Source organism: Paramormyrops kingsleyae, chromosome 2, assembly GCF_048594095.1.
Source record: "Paramormyrops kingsleyae isolate MSU_618 chromosome 2, PKINGS_0.4, whole genome shotgun sequence".
In the NCBI taxonomy this organism is placed as follows: Eukaryota; Metazoa; Chordata; class Actinopteri; order Osteoglossiformes; family Mormyridae; genus Paramormyrops; species Paramormyrops kingsleyae.
The window spans coordinates 19,638,254-19,660,318 of NC_132798.1; the positions used below are offsets into that span (position 1 = coordinate 19,638,254).

Genomic DNA, 22,065 nt, shown 5'->3' on the forward strand with positions numbered 1-22,065 from the left:
GGCCTGGAATCACGTCTGTCTTTCATAACCCTGCTGCCTGAATATGTCATTTTCCCGTTGTTGTTCCAGGTGATTTTGCACCGTGTCACGGAGTTTAATCAGGGTTGAGCTAATTACTTTGCTCAAAGGTACAACAGGAGTGCCCTTGTGCCTTCAACCCAAATGTCCAAATGTGGAATCATTTTGTCCCTTTGCCGCAGACCTGCCAGAAAGACGGACAGAGAAATGTCAGAGTCAAGGAGCAGGTCAGTAGTTTGGACATGCTGCCCCCTTTAGCCCGGGGGTCAGAATTACAAATGCGATCCTTTGAAGCGTTTTAAACAGGGGGCCCACTAAGCTGCATTAATGCATCAGCTAGTTGTTGCCCCATTGCAGCCCCCCTACCTCAGAGCCAGGCAATCTCACCTATTATTGTAATAAGCACTTGGTTTTAATACATTATTGATCTTAGGTTGAACTGAGGGGCATTACATTAGGGCCGCAAATCCAAAGTTCATCTCCACACGACATTCACGTACCGGTGAAAAATTATACCAATTATGAAATCAACCAGCAACAACCTCAAAAGGCAATCAATTGTCACATTGGAAAGCACTTTGTTTTGTAACGCTGTTGGCTTTGTGGTTACACTGAAGGAGTGGGTGTCGGCGGTTTAATGACTTCCAAATGGTCATTTTTCTTGGTTTTTATTTTGTGTTCATTACCATTCGCGACCACCTTGCTGAGAACGGAATCCTCTCCCACACAAAGCCGAATAAATGATGCATGATCGACTGTTAATCCACTCGATGGATTTTTCCTTCTCGTCCAGTAAACCAGGACCGCTGGGATATTACACCCCACCAACAGCAAAACAGTGCTGCTAAAAACCGTCTAAAAACTAACCGGCAAAAGTGAATCAGGTGATATTTAAAATTTAAACATGAAAAATCATAAAATATTATTTTTGCTGCAATCATGACACTGTCAGTCCACCTCAGGAACTCAAGCTGCTGTGCTTTTGATTTAAAAACAAAACCCTACTTTTGCCCATACAGTATGCCTACCAGTGCCTTACCCACGTGAGACTGCGCCCCCTTGCATCTGCATAGGAAATTACAGGTGTAAAAAAGTGTACCTGCTCCATACCGTCCGTGGCGGGAAGCCGCAGGCCGGCACCTCAGCAGCCGTGAAAAAAGGATTTTAACGTATTGAAAAGAATCAAATAGAAACAGGAAGGTAGGTGACTTTCTGAGAAATGGATTCATATGTGTTATTACAGTATTTCTGAATGGCTAAAACACTGAACTTCATTCTTGAAACATAACTACCAATTGCCAAAACTCATTTATTCAATAAGTCACTCATTTGGTGAAACTTTAAACAGTGTTCACTTAGGTAGATACAATTTGCAGATCTGAGTCACCCTTTTTGCAAACTTCTACAAACATTCTTCATCAAAACACATGTAGCCCCGCGGTGAACTTTGATGCAAAATAGAAAACACAGGCTGCAAAAGTTAAGCACAGCCAGCATACAGTAGTTATCATTTAAACACAGTGACTCAGAGCTGTTCATGCAAGTTTCTAAACATGAGAAGAAGCCAAAGAGTGAGTAGAACATAGAATATGTGCCGAATGAGAGTGCGAGGGGCCATAGGTGAGCTGGATTTCAACGTCAAGGTACAAATGGGTCACACAGAGGACTCTTCCCGCATCACCAGCAAGTGAGAGCATTTCCTGTGATGTAGACAAAGCTCTCTGTCATGATCCAGCCCTGAGACATGGTGATGAGGCAGAATGAATATTATTCTTTATTATAGATTGGCAATTACACAACATTTTATTGTAATATGCTTCTCATAAGGATTTTTTAACTTGTCCTTTACAGTAAGTGTTTTTAAGTTTAGTACTGAATACTGTAAACATTACGTATTGGTTTATATACTTGTATAAAAACATTTTTGGTAGACAGCAATTTTTTTACTATAATCTTTTGGTTTTCAGTTTTGCAGCTCAACATGCAGAAGACCACATCCACAGTAAACATTTCTCTACATGCCAGCAACAGTTTTGACTGGTATAGTGTGTAATGACTGCTCAGTAGCGTTTATATACCGACTGGCTTGAAAGCAGTGTTTGCTTTTGAGGAAAGATAATATAGTTTTGAAAAAATTGTTTGATTTTGCAAGACAAGTCAAAGTTTTGTACGCATAGTGAGAATTTTAGGCTTTATGTTTAGTGTTTTGAGAAAGGGAGAGGAGATTTTAGGAAATGCGTTTTAGCAATTCAGAAAAACTGCAGACTTTCCAAAATTTATTAGATGAAACTGAATTGATGATGCAGCTGTCTCACAATGACTGTCTGTACCACATTTTATTTCTATGTTAGACTTTGTATGGTAAAGAGACTGCAGAGAATTCCTATAAATCTATCGGCTCAAGTAAAAGTCGAGTGATCTGGGATGCGCAGGATTCCCTGTGAGAGAGAGACACAGAGGAGAGAGAAAGTCAAAAAGAGAGACAGAGTATCGAGAGTGAGTCAGTGAGAGAGAGACAGAGTCAGAGAGAGAGAGAGAGAGAGGAAGCATTAAGCACAGACTGTATCATTCCCTTCCTGCTGTTCTTAGGGTCAGAGAGGAGCCATTTCTCTGTCTTTTATTTAATAATAAATCCATACTCTGGAAAATGAGAAATAGGAGCCTTTACCAAAAGTTCAGCTCACCCCCCCCCCCCAAAAAAAAGACGTACCCCCCTCTTTGGTTCTGACAGAGCCATAGGGTGCCGTGGGGTGGGGTGGGGCTCAGCTGAAGCACCGAGTGGGCAGTGAATCAGAGGGTAGGGAGCTGCGTGGCTCGGGGGGGGGGGGGGGGATCTGCACGAAATTAAATTCTCCACTCGAGCGGCCAGGCGGTACGGCACTACTTGTGAGGACGGCGCCCCCATCACAGGTGGGCTGATAGCGCGGCTTGCCGGGTGTCGGCTCCGCTTAACGGCGGCCAACGGGGGCGGCAGGCGCGTCAGTCCCGCTGCAGCGCTCTATATTACGGTCTCCACTTTATTAATCTCCCTCTGAGTTCACCCCCCTGCCCCCCCGACACACACACACACTGAAGACACTTGCCATTTCCCATCACTGTTTTATTCCCCTCCTGCTCATTTCACTGCAAGGAAAAGCACAATGGGGGGGGGGGGGGGGGTGCTGCTGTAACTGGGCACTGCACTTAGCAGGACATTTGCAGCTCAGGCCAGGCTGCAGCGTTTGTTTCCTGCAGGGGTTTGAGGAGGATTTAAGGGTTAAAAAGGGTTAATAACCATGCCAGTGATGTAATCATGGTTTTACATGGGGGTGTTTAAACATGGCCGCCTAGGGGGACATAGCTAAGGAAGTCTGATGAGGGGGTCAGGCCTCACTGCTTGGACAGTGACGTTCCAAATGGGTGGAAAGATTTCTGATCCTGACCTCTGATGCGCTTGACATAACCCTAAGCAGAGAAGTGTTTTAAACCTATTTCAGGAAATCTATTGTAAGCTTTATTTCTCATAAAGCAAACAAAAATTGATTATTTTATAACATAACTATAATAAACAAAACCTGAGGCTGTGTTTCTTCAATCTGTGGTATTATATGTATTTTGCAGCCTGCAATCATACTGCAGTGGGCAGCACTGTCGTCTCATGCTACTAGGGTTTGGTGTATGGAGTTTCACCCTGTGTGGGGTTCGGATCCCACCACCAATCAGTATGTGTTCAGTTTCTCCTTTCTCCTAGTGGGTTTCCTCATACATGTATCTGCCTCGGGGAACTTACAGTTTTTCTGAATTGCTAAAATGCATTTCCTAAAATCTCCACTCCTTTTTTCAAAACACTAAGCATAAACACTAAAATTCAAGCTACACTGACAAAACCTTTGACTCGTCTTTCAAAATCAAACAATTTTCTCAAAACTATATTACCTTTGCTCAAACCCAAACACTGCTTTCAGATCACACATCAAGCCAGTCGGTACATAAACACTACTGAACAGTCATTACACGCTATAGCAAAAAAAAAATGGAAACACTACCAGTCAAAACTGTTGCTGTCATGTTTCAAAACGTTTACTATGAATGTCATCTTTTGCATGTTGAGCTGCAAAATTGGAAACCAAAAGGCTATAGTAAAAAATTGTCTACCAAAAATGTTTGTATACAAGTATATAAACCAATATGTAATTGTTGCAGTATTCAGTACTAAACTTAAAAAACTTACTGTAAAGGACAAAGTAAAAAATCCTCATGAGAAGCATATTACAATAAAATGTTGTGTAAAATGTCGAGTTGCTACGTCTGAGAAGACCACCCTCCAGAGTGCTACCGGCAGCTCAGGTCCAGAGAGTCAAAGTCCAGACCAAGATTTCATTTCAACCAACTAAGTGAGTACTCTGTGACTGTGACTTGTTATACTCTAGTTGATTGAAACAAAACCTTGGTCTGGATTTTTACTCTCTGGACCTGAAGAACTTACCTACAGGAGATCGGGAGATGAGCAAAGGTATTAGAAGAGAAGAGCAGCATCCACTACAGCCAAAGAATGTTGTACTGGGGGGCCATGGTGGAGTCACAGCACTGGCCACACCACACCAGTGTGCTGCCTCCGCACTGGAGGCTACTGGATTTTCTGATAAACAGCTCAAACTGGTGAACAAGGCTGTTATATTAGGGGTTCCTGAGGTAGGACGTTTTGGGCCCCATTGTTAATCTGAAACCATGCCATGCCTTGGGGGGGGAGGCAGGGTGGGGGGGAGGCAGGGTGGGGGGGAGGGGGTTGCTCAGGGATTCCCTGCTGACAGATAACTGATTAACTGATCTCCCTGAACATCAATGCCGGCTAGTGCAGTGCGGTCAGGTCAGGAAAGATACCCGTCATCGTCCTGCAGCCTAAGCGGGGGCTGTAACCAGGCCGGAAGGCAGTGTGATCCAGAGGCTGCGCTGTCCCCCAAGGCTCCAGTCAGCAGCAAACCCTTCAGCCCTGCCCATTTGTGTGCAGCATGGCGGCCCCCTTGGCCACGTAGTGACACACGTCCTAGATGAGGCAGGTAATGGGGCTGTGAATCGCCAATGCTGGCTTATTCTGTTGTGCCACTTTTCCATTAAGACCGAGTGAAAATTGTATCACGATCCAGTGTGATCGCTCACATATTCCGGATGGGGGGGGGGGGGGGATTAGAGGGAGGCATGCTGGGATATGCTGGGGCCAAGTCCAGCTCCTGGGGAAAGGCCCAGTTAGGCGGCCCACACAGAGGGTCTCCGAGCCCAGGAATGTCCCTCTTCAAATGGAAGTTACAACGTATGGTAGGACACTCCATTAAATTGTGAATATTTAATATAATAATCATTCAATTAAGAAACTTGTGTAGAAACTGCCACTGCTGATTTCTTGCGGCGGGAAACACAATATATCAACCACTGTCACAGAGAGGGGAAAAATGTCCCTACAGGACTGAGCAGGGAACATTGAACAGCCACCACCAGTTCGAGCCTGCAATTTAAAATCCCCGTCTTCAGATAGTAAAGAAGGGAGCTGCCTGTGAAAAAAATGTTATTGAAAGTCATGTAATGAAGCGGCTATGAGAAAAACAGGACAAGGGGAGCTCGGTTCATGCAACGCCGCTTTATAAATGAAACACTGCATCACGCCACAGTGCGCTCAGTGGCCAGTTTGCTCAGTGCACCCACTTGTCACTGCAAACCGCCCGCGCCTCCTAACAGCCAATCACGTGGCTGCAGCTCAATCCCCGCAGCAGGCCCTAGGGGCTGAGAGGCTCACCTGTTTCATAAGTGTCAGGGCGGCTAAAGCGTGTGATCGAGGTGATTTTAAACTTGTTGTGATTGCTGGTGCCAGATGTGCTGGTTCCAGCATCTCAGACTACAGTGTGTAGAGTGTGCTGAAAATGAACAGAGTGATGCACACAAAAAAAAAACTATCCACTCAGTTGCGTTTCTGTGGCGTGAAGCAGTTTGTTACTGAGGGAGGTAAGGAGAGACGGGTCGGGCTCATTAAAGCCACCATTAATGCCACACATGTAAATAACCGCCACAGAGGACTGCAGAAAGGCGTCTGTGCACATACAGTAGCAGACTCCTCTGCCCTTGCAGTTCTGGAGGCAAAAGTGGCCACTTAGTGTAAGGGCATGGAGGTGCAGCAGCAGAGGAAATGGGAGGCTGTCATTTAAGAAAGGGGGCGACTAGGAACCTCTTATGGTGGAAGTTCCAAAGTTAGATGGTTAGACAATCAGACCCTGGTGCCCACTCTAGAATGTCACTGCAGCCTTTTCTTTGACCCGACGCTCATTTTGTTCCCCGTTTCCTGAAACCAAAACAGCTTTTTGTCCCCCTGCTGTACAGGGGTGATTTTAGGATTTTTTTTTAGGGTGGGGGGGGGGCATAAGAGGGGTCATGATTCATACTGAGGGGCCAATTCTGTCATTAAGCAATGATATGTTTTGAATTAATGAGTGGCAAGGGAGGGGGCATACCAGCGACCAATCAGCTTTCAGCTGGGGCAGGTGCCTCTCTGGCCCCGCCCCTGTATATGTCCCCTGCTGCTGCCCACTGGTTCTTATAAATCCTGTTTCTTCCTTCCACCCTCATGTCACATGCTGTGTTTATCAATATGCATACTTGACCGTACTTGAGTTCCCACGTACCTGTGTCATGCCATCTTCCATTGGCGAAGACCAGTTCCGATACTAAGAATAGAAGTATGGAGGATGGTAAAAATCCCCGGACGTCATTCTTCACCTGGCCCAAATATTAAAGACACGCCGGTTGTGTCCTCGCCAACGAGAACAATCCCATGATTCATTGCACCTAAGGTTTGTTTTTGAGAGGCAAGTCAGCAAGAACACACTTGGCAGGAAGACACATACGTTCTTTGTGTTCTTGGTATTCTGGTTTCTTCACACTGTCCCGCCTGAGGCAATTCTTATTCAGATTATTAGCTGACCAAAAAAATTCATCCCTGGGTTGTGGGGGTGACGTACAGTTCAAATTAGTTAAGTTGGAGTCTTTATATTCCTTCGATGCTGATTTTATTCTCTCCTGTTACAAAGTATATATTCAGGTTAATAAAATCCTGTAATCATGCATTTGGCTGGATTTATAAGAAATACTAAGTTTGGAAATTTAGGAATAATTTTAATGCATTTGAATGACATTGTTAGTGTTAAAGCTGTATGTACCTTAATTATGGATAAATAAGCATCAGGTCCTATTCCATATCAGAGGTAAACTACAGTGACATCCCTGCTTCTCCTACATAAAAGAAATGAGACCCTGTCACCATCATGGTTGTGGTTATGGTCAGACAGAACATAGAGAAGAATATTCACTCACTATAGAGAAGAATATTCCGTAGTACTGTCTTTTCTTGGTGGGCTCTCATCTGAGGAACACAAAGAATGTCACTGTGAACTAGTGTATGCATATCAATCTGAGACAACAGCTACAACTGTGGGTGTGACATGAAGGTATCCGCTCTGCGGCCCTCATTTGGACTCATGATGGACTGACATCCGGTCCAGGGCATACCCCAGCCTCGTGCCCCGTGATTGGCTGGCATCCCAACGAAGGTGTACCCCAGCCTCATGCCCCGTGATTGGCTGGCATCCTGTCTAGGGTTTACCCCACCTTTTGCCCTGTGATTGCTGGCTTCCCATCCAAGACGTTCCCTATGAAATCCCCCACGACCCTACACAGGATATGCAGTTGGATGGATGGATGGCTTGCATGTGTAATTCTGTTCAGAACTACATCTGCTTGCTAAATGCCCTGCTTACGGCCTGATGTTAACATGCACAGTTTGTACAGCAAGATGAATGTGGCAGCGTCCTGAACAGACGAAAATGCGTGTAAAAGACAAACAGACGCACGCGTGGGGGATGGGGGGGTTGGGGTTAGCGACTTTGAGGTGCCACACCTGACGTTGACGGAGATGGAAGCGTGATGTCATAACCCAGGCAGCTGGTGCAGCAGGGGCTTGTGACGTGATTGGACAGATCCCAGCGTCTAATCTTTCCGTTTCTAATGTTGAGCCCACCTCTCTTCTTTTCAAGCCTCAGATATACGCTACTGCTCCATTTCTGCTACTCGGCCAAAAGTTTCATCTTCTGCTAAGCACTCTGGGATGGAATGACCCTTTTGTGGTAATGATGGACGCTGTCTATTTAGGGTACAGCTAATGTGAATCTAAAACAGCTCTCTTACAGAATTTCTGAATCGTGTATCTTGGCATATAATGTAGCCATTTCGAGGGCAAAATGGCAAACAAAATGAATAATAATAATAACAATAACAATTATTATTACTATTATTATTATTACTAAAATAAAACAATCAAACGAATAAAGGTTTTCATAAATGGGTTTTTAAATGTCTGTTACACGATGAGATAAAACAGACACGATTCGTTTGCCTGGGCTATACCTGCCGATGTATATTACGATATGATGATGTGATATTTTATTACACTCATTTGAGAGGAATGCTGCTTAAGCAGCTATTAAATTCTGCTAAGATGTGAAATGTAAATTCCCCCTTTATGCCGAGGGAATGCTAGGAAAGTATCCGAAAGCATCTGGCAGGATTGCGGAGCTGCCGAGGACGTCGCCGTCGCGGATTCTCCGCGAAGACGCGACATCGCGCGACAGTGAAGGGAGCGCTGGCACGCGGCGCCGCCGGGGGTCCCCCACAGAGGAGCAGAACATCAGAGAGCTAATCTCTTTGAACGCTCGTCTCTTTGTTGTCTGACTGTAATCCAGTAAAAAAGCCTCATACGTCTATGAACTATAAACACTAAAGGCGCGTGTTTTTTCCCTTATTAAGATCCGGAACGGCAGAGCTGGTGAGGACAATGGTCGCTTTAATAGCACCGAAGGGCATGGAGGTTTATCACAATCGCCGAAACCATATTGCATTTACCAAGGTTACCATTGACGGCAAATTAATCACCGTCCGGCTAAATTAAAAAGTATAATCCTCATTAAAGAAGTTTCACATTTACTATACTCTTAAGTGGCTCCGTGTAAGAGCTTATCATTGGTGTACTGATAATAAGATTTTAAATATCAAGCGCTTTGTACAAAGATCACACAGGCCCTTTCCTGCGGGGCGATACGGATCCCCGTTAATTAAGGGTGTCGCCCCCCCTCGCCAGTCGCTTTCCCTGGTTACATCACGCGAGGCGCCGAATGACTGTCAAATTAAGTCTCACACTTACTAGGATTTTTCATTTACATTTTTTCTTTAACTTAATCTCCAGGAAAAAGAAAAAAGCTTGAAGCTCCCGTGCCAGCTTGCTGCCGTCTCGTGCCGCGGAGCCGTCACGAGCGCAAACGAGGCCTGCGTCCCCTTCTCAGGTAACGTCTCGCGGATCGGCACAGGCCTGCATTTCTCCTCTTTTATTATATTCAGAAAATTAATAAGTGAGAATAGTGTCTGGGTAAAAAAACAAATATAAAAGCGTGTACGTTGCGTTTATTAAAACGCACATCCTCTAAAGGTTACAAGTAGCTATTGTGGAAGTACAATGTGTGAAATGTAATTAAAGGATGTGCGCGCGGGCTAGCCACCGCGCCCCGCTCCCTCATGCAATATTCGCTTCTCCCCCAGAAACTTATTCTCTCAGAACTAATTTTGCATGACATATTGTGTTTCTGGCTCAGCTATCATGAGTCTACCTGTGAATTAAACAGGGTTTGATATAGAGCAAATCCAAAGATTACACTACAGGCAAGCAGATGTCGCATCGCCATGATTTATTCATTTCGGCCAAACGGAGGCCGGCCGCGTCACGTGCGATCGCATTCCTCCTTGCCGTGCAGCCACCGCCGGCAAGGGGGGAATGCAGATGCGTTCGAAGGCGAAAGGTGGGGGTGATGGATGGTTAGACAGTAATGGCAGTTGACGAGATGATTGACTGAATGCTGCAGTTGGATTAGTAAGCTGTTGAGCACCGCTGTATCTGTCCTATTGGCTGAAGATGTCTCTGAATGTGATCTACTTCGCTTTTACATTTGTTTACATCTTTTACATGCATTATTCTTATTTCTGTTATTGTTCTTGATGCTAGCATATTATATTCACGCTGAAGTATGGAATAGCGACGAATAAGTTAATGAGGCCCTGTTTCCCGCTCTTTTGGTAAAGGGCCTTCAGACCCTTGTCCTGCTTCTGCACTGGTGGTCACTGCTTTTAGTCCAGCTGCCAACATGCTATGGGGCTACAAGGATATTTCCTAAAGGTGTTTACAGTTTTCCACAAATGAGGACGCAAGTCTTAACAGTGATTTCAAACCATTTAAATAGGGTGACTAATTATATAAATTGTTGAAAAAATGTTTTATTTACTTATTATCCGTGCCAAGAACGAACACATTTGGGTATGTTTTATGACGCTGACAGAAGGTTTAAATTAGATCAATAAAACAGGAAGAGCAAATATAACCGCAAGTGGCAATTACAGGGGGCCGAGTGAAATGGCTGACCTTGGCCAAGACTGCTACAAACGTTAGTTAACAAAGGAGAAGAAACACCCACAGGCACATTTTTAAATTAAAATTTGCTTTTTGATTGTCTCATGGGGGACAGTCAGCTCTAAACAGAGTTAATGAAATGAATTTTAGACTTTTTTTACTGTACAGCAGAATGAATATTTACTGCGTCGCTTCTGTATACTGTCAGTATTTATCATTTGTCACAGATATCTTACAGCTTTCAAAATGGCTGCCATTCCTGGAGACTATTTTAAGACACTTTGTTTTTAGCACGGCTAGAACACATTGCTGGCTATTGCATTCACACGTCAAATGAAGTACCGGGCAGCTTTCCCATGTTTGTGTGATACCATCGTGACCCTCATTTTAACAGCTCTGGGACAAATTCATCAACACAGTGTGGCAGCACCTATTCCTAATATCAAAACCCATCATCGGTGGGCTAAAAGCAAAAAAAAAATATATAAATGGCCGCATGTACACTTGCCTCCTCTTCCCTTCCTGTTTCGTATTTCGATTAAAGCGAGGCGTCTGCGGGAAAACCGATACCCGCTTTTCACCGGACGAGGATTACGATGTCAACAGCAGCTCATGATTCTGTTTTAGGGGCACATCGGTGAAGGTATTACGCTATCGATAGGATGTTTACTGGGGTGAGAGCCCAGCCCGGAGTGCCGTTAAACGCGAGTGTTGTTAAGAGTGCAATAATAGAAAATTGGTTTATACTATCCTTTGTGTCTACTGCGGCGCACTGTCTGGACCACTGTCTGGACAGGAAAGAACCTGTTTATATTAAATCAATTTCCGAGCGCTGGCGAATCACCAGCGAAGTGGCCTAAGTGCACTTCATCCCCTTAAGAGTGAGGTTTTAAATACCAGGTACTTGTTACGCACCGATAGTGCCAGTCGCTGTTCTTGTTCGACAGAAACCCTGCAGATGTGTGGCGCATTTTCACTGGGTGCCTGTTTTTGACCATGGAATGAAAAGCGCGTAACATAAAGGAGCGTCTTTGGTAATTGTGTATCAGGAGGTTAAGGAGATCCGAGATGGTAGCTGTAGCTCTCATACGAGGCACTCGCTTTGAAATGGCGTTCCATTACAGCCATGCCAAGAGGATGACAGCGGACATAAATTGATCTACAAGCAAAGCCGGCTCCCGCCGCAGACTGTAATGGTCCGAGGCGGCCTATCTGGGGGATGGACACTCAGCCGGCCATCGAAAACGAGGTCTAACTTGCGAATCGTTCTCCTGGGGATCATTCCAGTTGCCACTGGGCGCTGATATTAAATAAAACACAGAGGGCTGGCAAACATTAAAATCACGCTGACTGTGACGTTTACAGAAACATGGGAAATGTGGCCCAGGTTCCGTTCCTGGGTCTGGGGCCTTCAGCTCCGTTACGTTTGGTGGTCCTTTATTTAATGTTTCCTAAAGGGTATTTCTTTGTACTCGCTGAATGACCCGGGAGAAGACAGAAGATTTAATGGCTCGTAAGGAGATTTAAACAGCTGTGTCTTCGCCGCCGCTGTCAGTGGCCATTGCGTGCCATTCGAGAGGCCAGGAGTCACTGACGTACACCTACATTTAGCTGATTTAACCGCTGGTGGAGATAAAAAAAAGATAAAAAGGAAGCAGAAATGTGAAGGTCAAAAATCTTGGCCTAAATTAGCGATAAGCGTGTTTAGCTACTGCTTATCCTCAGACTAGGTCTCCATGGAAACTACTTCCTGTTGTCCTATTCTCTTTGTGTTAGTAAACCTATGTCTGTATTATTGCTGCTTAGACAATTGCCTTTTTCACTATGATGATATAATTTCATTAACATTACGTAATATTTCTTGCACATCAGTGAATGTTAACATCAATTGCCTTGAACTGATGAATTAAATATAATAATTCTGGGTTTAAAGTTTCACTCAGAAATATTAAGCGATTAGTTGTCATTGTTGACACACCACAGCACAACAAAATGTCTTCTCTGCATTTAACCCATATGTGTCATCGTGCCACAGTAGCTAATTCAGTGCCTGGGGAGCAGTGCTTGGGGGCAGTAATCCTTATTCCACCACTGTATTTGCACTAAGGCTGCAACCCTATCCAGGATGTAACCTGACCCTGAGCCCTGCCTCTGGCCCTGTGTATCAAGGCACATTGCGACCCGGTGCTGGATAAGTGTGTAGGTGGATGGATGGATAGTTTGTGTAATGTAAACCTATAATTTACATACATATTTTCCCACCTTGTACGTGTTTTATTGTAACATTTTTAAAAGAATGATGGGAATATAAGTTGTTTACTATTTGGTCTTACGTTTGATGCAGCTTCTCCATGACGTATTTGATGATGTAGAGGGGTGTGGGTATTTAAGATGGCCTCTCCCGCGTGGCTAATGACCTGCGCGCAGCGTAGCCCGCTGAGGGTAGCGTGCAGCCCACCTCTCCGCTTTCACATGGCTTCAGTCCTACGCCCTGCTGACACGGCCTGGTGAGCGGAGGGTGAGCTGACCGAGGCCCTGTCTGACACCGTTAGCAAGCTCCGCTAACACAGCTGTCAGTAATTGTGTGCGGTATAGAATATGGGCACTGTTGTGTCTTATGACCAATAAGGCATTCTCTGCTGAGCAGATCTGTAACTATTATTCATTATCGTATTCACTTTTCTGAGGAAAGTCCTACAGGCAATGGCGAGGTCAGCTAAATTATTATTTGGGGTGACAGAAACTATAGCAAAAATAATTTTCAAACGTGGACAAAGTAATTTTTCATGTACCACTAGCTTTTAGATGTAATAAAACTAGTGTTGTTTTTATAGCTTAAATGAGTGAATTTATGTGGTATTATTAATTAATATTGTTATATTATTACTGTTAGTAATAAAAATGGATTGAAGACATGTTACATCACAGCTGGACTTCAGGTGAAAACAACGAGTGTTAGGTCTGTGTTTTTATACTGGGGGGTGAAGTTGGAATGCGCGGAATAACCACCGTGGAATTTCCAGTAGATTCTCCCACGGTTCCCAGGTATTCCAATTCGGCAAACTCCTCGACGGACCTCAGTGCCTCTTAATGACTCCCCTTCATAAGCAAACGGAGATAACAAGAGTGGAGCCCGCCGAAAGCCGGGCGCAAATCCGGGGAGGGCCGTGATTGAAGAACCTTATTAAAAGCAGCCTTGTAGAGTGGCGCACGTGACGGGCGCGCATTACGATGCCTGATCCCTTTCAAACGACGCCACGGTACCCCGAACAGGCAGGGGGAAGAGAGAGGAAAAAAAACCTGATTAGAGTGACAAGCACTGAGTGATACTGCAAACCTGTTAATAACATGAAAATTAGAAGAGGCTCATGCAAAGAAAGGAGATTAATTTAGCCGAGTCCATCTCGCGCAAATTGCGAAGTTGTGAATATGTTCTCATATAATGAGGCTTCCTGCTTGTCAGCCCACTTGTCATCTCCTGTAATTAATGTTAAGGAAGACTCCTTCCTGATGGTTCGTATTACTCATGTACCAAGAAAATTTCTTCGGAGAAATAATTTACATTTATTATCATCAGTCTGTTTGTGTGGTGTATTTGGCGCTGCAGTAATTTATTGCAGCACCATTTCGCGCGCCTTGATTAGTCACTCGTCAGACTGAGATGTAATTTTTTCTTCAGATGTCTGGGGCTGGGAAATTGAAAGTGTTGCTGCATCACATCAGGGCTCCTGCCCGCTCCACCTCTCCCTCGCCTCCCTCCCTCCCTGCTCCTTGCGCCTCCTCCCTGCTCCCCGTGCCTCCCTCCCAAACCAGTGGGGCTGCCATCCAAGCTGAGGTGCCCTGCTGGAGATAGATGCCACCGCTCTCTACAGGTCTGGATCCGGGACGTCAGATGCCTAGCCATGTCCCCCTGCGCTCTCATGATTACGGGGGGGGGCGTGTGTTAGCCAGCTGGGGGGGTATTGGTGATACTCGTGACACACTGCGTTTCACCTCTCAGCGTGATCTTCACCTCACATTTTTACATTTTATTTGTTTAGCAGATGCTTTTAAACAAAGTACATTTCAGAAAGCAGGATCAGACAAACTCTGGAGTAACTGGGGATTAAGAGTCTTGCTCAGGGGCCCAATGGTGACATCACACTGCTGACCCTGGGATTTAAACTGCCGACCTTCTGATCACAGGCACAACGCGTTCATCTGCTGAGCCTCACACTGGCCAGCAGCTTCATCCATGATGTGAGTGAGGGCAGGTTTCCGTCCTTGGGAAGAGAGCGGAATACGTGAATGGGCGGAAATATGCTCCAGTGCTGATTCGCCAGCCTGGCCGACGGAACGGATGGGAGTGACCCTCGGTTTCAGAAGGGCGCCATTTTTTGGCACAAGCTTGGTGTAAATAAGGGCCAAAAAATAAACCGGCATGTTATGCTGCCGCACAGATATCACGCAATTATTTGCGGGGAGAACCACTATGAAACGGATGTTTATTTGCCGTAAATTCATAGCTGGAATATTACGAGAACTGACACACTCGTCATTTACAGGACAGCAAAACAGTGATGTGTCATTTGTTTTGTTAACGGCGTTTTGTTTAGAACGCAAAGCATGATGCGATTTTTTTTTGTTGAATATTTAGTAGCTTGGTGAATACGGCGGCCACCAGCGGTGACCTGCATTACGGGCACACGCCACACTCTGGTGTATCTCAGGACCACCGTGTATCAACTAATCTAAGCCAAGTTTATGGATGCTGCTCTGTTTTTTTTAAACACTGATATCAAATCACAAGTAAAAAAAAACAAGTTTCTGTTCATTTGTGTCTTTTCTTTCAGCCAGAAAAAAAGGTCTCCCTTTACGCCGTAACCATAACTCAAGAAATATCCATTTGAGATGTATATTTAAATCAAGCTCGCTTTGCTTTGTGTTGGGAAATTTATTAGGCTACCACTTAAATGTATTATTCAACAGAGCGTGTAAATAATGCATGGCCGCTTCTATAGCAAATTAACCCTTTCGCTTGCCGTGGGTGTGCCACTCGCTGTTCTGAATGGCAAGCCTTTTAATTAACGCTGTAATTAATACCGTAATTAGCTTAAATACTCTGGAACCAGGTGCCCTCGTGAGTTGTCTTAATTAAAACAACCAACGATTTTTATGTCTGTTTTGTCCCCTGTCTGTTTGCATATGAATGGGTCGGGTCAAAAGCTCACACGGCGGATTAATGTATTTTTTTTTCCACCCTTCATGATCCTGAGGACAGAGTGCATCGATAAAAACAGCCCAGTGTTAGCCTCAGCTTTTATAAGCCTTTATAAGCTTTATGTGGTTCGCGCCGGCAATACAATCATTTGCCGCCTGTGCCAGACAACCGCTGGCTCCCCTATCGCAGGCCCTCATTTCTGAAGGGCCCCTCGCTCTCTGGGTGTCAGCGGCGAGCCGAGAAAAGGAATTATCAGGCAGAATAAATCCCATATAACTACTTACAAAATGAGAGCAAGTGAACCTGCGGCCGACACAGTGTACTCCAGTATTTCATTACTCGGAGAAGGCAGTGAGGCAGTGAGGCAGAGAGGCAGCTAATCCAGCAGCTTTTTTTATCCTTGCCCTACCTGACAGTGATAGAAAGTGTTTTCCCCGAACTAGAAAAATAGTTGAGAGAAGATGAAATAGCAGGATGGTCAGTGACTGCAGAAGGCTCCCCAACCCACTGTCTTCGGCCTCTAGCTCCCCGTTTGTATTCATGGCTCGTCGTGCCTCCTGCAGTGTGCCAAGGACTGTATATATAGCGCGATGCAACCCTCCTCTTGAAGTGTTTTATACAAAACCACATTCTTTTGCTTAAACATTTCGTTCATTTTCAGAAGTGAGATCCCCCGCCCCCCCCCCGCCCCTGAGTATACTTTTTAAAAATCCAAGGGGATAGCTATTAGCATATGGGTTGGCTTATGCTACCTGGTGTCTGAATGCGTACTATGGCTGAATTCGATGCTCACTGGCTGAAACGTGTACAGGAGGGCCTGCAGGTTAACAGCCCCCGGGAGGAACACGGCTGCATGTTCTCAGAAGTTGAAACGCAACATGGCTCTCAGATGCGGCTGTCATGGAGATGGGCGTGCTGCTGCCGAATGATCCGGGGATAGACGCCTGCTTAAGGCGCCAAACTGTCCCGTGTTTTGTACCTTTATAGCGTTTTTATTTTTGCTTCTTTTTCAGATTCTCTGAATAAACAGTAACAGGATTAATTTTAACCTAAAGCTCCTTGTCGATTGACTGTTCCAGCCTCCTTAAATGGCATCCAGCCTCCTTAAATGACAGACACCGATAAACAAGTCTACATTTACTGTAGAATTGTATTGTAATTTTTTACTGTTTAGGTATACTTCACGTTCACAGAACATTCATTCATTCACTGTACAATCCCCTATGCAATAGTATTTATTTCTGTGTTGTTATTAGGGAATTCTGTGCAATACTTTCCCTGACATTCTTTGCACCGTTACTGTTTATTGTCATTTACTGTCTATTATTACTGTCTATTAATGTCGAAATGTCTTTTGCTATGCGTGTACTGTGTACTGTCAACTTGCGATTTCCTTCGGGATTAATGAAGTATCTATTCATTAGGTTTTTCATTAATTAGGAGTCAGTTGTAGACAATTGACTGAAGTAAAACTAAACAGCTGGATTGCTCCATTTATGATTCTGAATTGACGTCATGCCTTATACTGTAAACATACAAACGGTTGTCACAAGGTTTAATTGTCATGTTGTAGCTCCGAGTCACTGCCAATAATTTGCCATTTTCAGCTTTATTTAATTGTCTAATCACTTTCCGACAGCATTTTAGTGACTGGCGTTATAAAACAAATGAGAAAAAACTGAAGGGAGTCACTACAGAGAATAAAGGTATGAAAAAAGATGTATTTGAAGAGAGAGGTTTGTGCTGCTGGCCCTGTGTGCACAATGCACAGCCCTCACCAGCGTGCAAATGCTGCTCCTTATTGTGCTCTCGGTGATTTTATCAACGTTGTTAGAACATTCATTGAGCTAAGTGAGATATCCATCAAGGGGTGACAGCAAGCAGCGGACTAATGGCTGTTAGACGATAATAATTTTTAATATGATTTTTATTTCGCTTAATTTCATCTCTTCTTGACAGAGGTCCCATGTCATTGGAGGTCCTTCCTGAGCGGGGAATTTGTTTATGTGGGAGTCCATAATGCAAACTGCCTTTTCAAACTCCACAAAGAAAAAAAGGCCGCATTTGCAAATGGTCGCTGAAAAGCTTAATATGATTCCACGCTTAACGCGATTGTGTCAGGCACTGTGGTAGTTTATTATGATTATTTTTTAACGTGCAGTTTCACGTTTGGATGCTTCAGCTACACTAAGATGCTCTCCTGCTCTAAACACATGCAAAAAAGCCTACAGATTTCTACACATGGCTTTTATTGAGAAAAGATAAAAATAAAACTGGAAAAAGCAGGGGGAGCAGCCATCATTAACCTCCCCACGGTTACTGTTGCTAACCTCACATTTCCTCTTTTACCCAGTAGTTTGTGAAGTATCCGGCAGTCGGAAAAAAATCCTATTTATTTTTAATAAATGTCTGAAATGTGAGAGACTGTGTACTGCCAAAGTTTGTAGAAAAGGCTGTGTATAATGAGGTCTTATAATCAAAGTGATGATAACTTTTTTGGTTTTTATCAAAGTATGCAATCTTTTAAACCTAATTAATTTCATTGAGCCTGCCATTTTGACTTGTGTTTTTATTGCGGGCTGATGTGATCGGGAGGATATTATGCATGCCCTCCGCCTGCGCCGTAAATCTGTCCTTTTTGTTTTTCGCCTGTTCTTGGCAATCCCCCTCCAGCCGACTCCCGCTCTCATCCCGTTACCTGCCACTGCCCCTATTAAAGTCCTCCCTCCTCTGATCCACTTTAAAATCACTCCTCTTTGTTTCCGCGTTCCCCGCTGTTTCCGTTTAACCCCCTCTGATCCGTGACCCAAATAAAACGGCTCCTCCTACTCGCAAGATCTTTGCTCACCGTCCTGAAAGGATCACCTCTCTCGCATTACGCTTCATAAAAACATAATTTTATTTCCGGAACTTTCCCAGGGCCCCTTTAATTTGTGTTCCGCCGATTCATGGGCGTCTTTACCCAGAGACGCTTAAAGAGAGCTGCAACTTCAGTCTTGTTCCAATTTCCCATTTATCTGTTTACAGAGCTAGTTCTGCCATGGAAGCGGCGTTTTGGAATACTAGTGCAGTCTGCTACTGGTTCATAGGAGCCACTCTTTGTTTGTTTGCGCTCCGGTGGTTTGAGTGACATGGATACGAACAGGTTGGATCCACGTGGACGCACGGAAGGCCTACCCAAAATGCTTTTAGCTCATCTGTGACCCCTCAGTGCTCTCCTGCCCCCCCGGTTGGGACGAACGCCCTTTCCCCCCTCCTCTAAAGGTCACGCATTCCTGCCAGGTAAAGCCGACCTCCCTGTCAGGGATGAGAGAGCAGAAACCGCCCCTGGCATCAAGGCCCAGTCTGGCTTCGCCAGTTCCGGATCTTTCTTTAGATCTGCAGGGCTTCGGAGCAAGCCCAGAGAATCCCCTCACCTGATTGGCTGACCTGAAGTCCTGGTGTCACGGTCTAGCCAGTGGCACTTTGAGGCCACCTCAAAAAGGACAACTCTGTTCCACCCCCCCATCCATCCAGTGTCAAAGACTTCCCCTGTTTATTAATACTTTGCGTAATTAGCCTCTCCTGTTCCCCACCAGGGACAATGTGCCATTCCTCATATGGATCGAAGTTCAAATATATATTTTTAAATCATTCCATAGATATATGTTCTGTTTGTTATGTAAAGAGAGCTTTCATTTGCATGTACGGTACTTGCACTATTCTCTGAGGGTTTGTAACGTCTCCTAAGGACTGAAAGAACGCAGTGTCTCCTCTGCAAATGTTTGAGCACCGTCTGTGTAGTGCGGCCTGCAATATACAGTATATACTCATTTTAAGTTTATAATTTTATATTTTAGCTTAGACTATGAATGCAGAATAACATTGTGCTTCAATGTGACTCCCGGTTTTGCCTACGTAACCTAACCACCATTGACATCTCCTTTAAACAACAGAATGGATGAAATGTAAATTATTATTATTAATTTTTTTTGTTCCTAAGAGGATTGTCACCATTGTCTCCTGTAAAGTCTCCCTGTCCCTGTTTATGCGATAACATAAGACAACGATAATTTAAAAATTAATTGTAGGGCCCACCGTGCCCCACCCCCCACCATTAAATGAAATATCGTTTAGGAAAAGCCTCATCCCATGATTTGTAACCCGAGGTTTCAATTGTCTTCATCTCAGCTATATTAATGGGTAGGTTAATGGCCTACAGAAATCCTTTAATTTATGCCAGGATAAATTAGGGAGAAGTAATGGATTTTGCTTTTCAAAATGTCCGGTTGGGGCATTTTCACTGAACTTATCTGAGAAATCAAATTATCGCATTATCTTCGTGAATGAGTCTTTAGAAGGCGTGCTCTGTGACAGTTCCCGGGAATGCTTCAGACAGTCCTGACATGATTCCCTCTTTATTGTGGCTTGATAGTATATGTTTTGACAAAATGAGGTAATCATTTCCTGAATATTACTACCCATGGCTGGGTTTTAATACCCAGCCGTGGATCAGAAAGAGCCAGCGCAGGAGGGAAAAATGAGCCGTCGCAAAATAAGGCAGCAGCAACGCCGCTGCAGGCTTCCCGGCACTCTGCGGTCGCAGGAGATGCCAGTCCCCGCAAGATTGCAGACGAGCTTCCATTTTATGCGTGTGTGAACGTATTCTGGCAGGTTCCTGCTCTGCTCACAACCTGCCTGTCTCATATTCCACTATTTAAAAGTAAAAATGAAGAACCTGGAAGTATGAGTTATTATTATTGCTTATTATTTATATTTTTTATTCCCCTGAAAAAAAAACAGGATAAGTGAAATATGAGATAAATATATATGGAAAGGTTATGCACTGAGCTTTGTTCAGTTAACACTAATTTATTTGTTATAATGTTTAATATATTTCTCAATTATTAAAAAATATATATTTTTGTAAAATGATATCTGGAATTTAAAGTACAGGAGCTGGCAGAAGTGTCCCATGCCTGAGTTACAGTTCTGAAAAATGTGGAATGCAGAATTCTTCACTTTGTCCATCAATGCCCCCCTCTCCCAAATGAAACAATAGCCCTTTGTCGCGGATGTGACTTCCTCTTAGAGGAGGCGTGCACTCCATTCACCTTCCAGTCGACCTGCGGATAGCTGACCACTGTGCCCTCCCACTCCCTGTCTTTCCCAGGTGACTCCTTTGACTCCCAGGCCAGCAGGTGGAGTAATGCTTAAGGATACAGAAGAATCAACCCAGAAGGGGCCTTATTGTAACCTTAAGAAACTCACTCCATCAGAATTTAATGTATAGGTGTATTTAATGTATTTATAATGTATATGCTGTTCTCCATTCATTGTCTGAACTACATATAGGCAAAATCGAGTCAATCTGTAACAAACAAGCTAAGCAGCCAAGATATAAACATATGAGTTTCAGGAGGTAGCAGGTGTGAATGTTCTGCTGGTCTGGAGCCTCCACTGCAGTGCTCGCAGCAGCAATACCACAAAGAGATGGCTTCCATATTATTTTTATTTACTGCATAGTGGCAAAACGTGGCGAAGTAATGAGAAAAATGATAATTGATAATAATCCAGTGGCACATTAATTTCATATCCTGTGGATTTTGCAAGGTCCTTATTATTTGGAACAAATTATTATTATTATTCTCTGCGAATATCACTCAGGGTTCCAAATGTCACTCAGCGCTGTGAATGTCACTCAGCATTCTGAACATCACTCAGCGTCCTAAATGTTGCTCAGTGTTCCAAATATCACTCAGTGTTCAGAATGTCGCTCAGTATTCCAAACATCACTCGACGTTCTGAATGTCGCTCAGCGTTCCGAACATCACTCAGCATTCCAAAATGTCACTCAGCATTCCGAACCTTGCTCAGCGTTCTGAGTGTCGCTCAGCATTCCGAACGTCATTCAGCTGCTGCCGATCTGTTGTGTTTCCTAAGCCTCCTGCCAGGTGTATAACATATCAGAACCTCCTCACCTTCAACTATCTTGAGGTGTAAACCATCAAACATGGTTAAACCATACTGCCTTGGTAAGGATATTACAGCACTCTGTCATGGTCATAAACGGTGTTTAAGTCGTCATGATCTGCAGTTATACCCGTGATTTTCTGTGTTGATTAAGAAGTGTGATTTGCGGCCTAAACACTGAACCAGCGCCCCCACTGACCAGTGGTTTCCTGTTCTGGCAGACAGGGCTGTTGTGCTGCCCAGCTCCATGTCCGGTGCCCCCCCAGAGGGTAGCTACCGCTTTAAGCAGAAACCTCATGCCAGTGGCGTATGGTTTTGGCAGATATTTGGGGTTTGCTGCTAATCCTTGCAGGCGTGTTGTCAGCGAGGCAAGTGTGATATTAGCAAGGGCGCGCCGTCCCTCCGGCGGTGTCACACACAATTA

General features: G+C 44.4%; 1 long non-coding RNA gene across 1 annotated transcript; it reads left to right on the forward strand.

The window, feature by feature from the left end:
- Positions 1-8,710: 8,710 nt before the first annotated feature.
- Positions 8,711-21,489, forward strand: LOC111858684 (uncharacterized). The gene is made up of 3 exons (XR_002841650.2): positions 8,711-8,860; positions 9,278-9,374; positions 20,842-21,489. It is a non-coding gene; the product is annotated as an uncharacterized lncRNA (long non-coding RNA).
- The last annotated feature ends 576 nt before the right edge of the window (positions 21,490-22,065 follow it).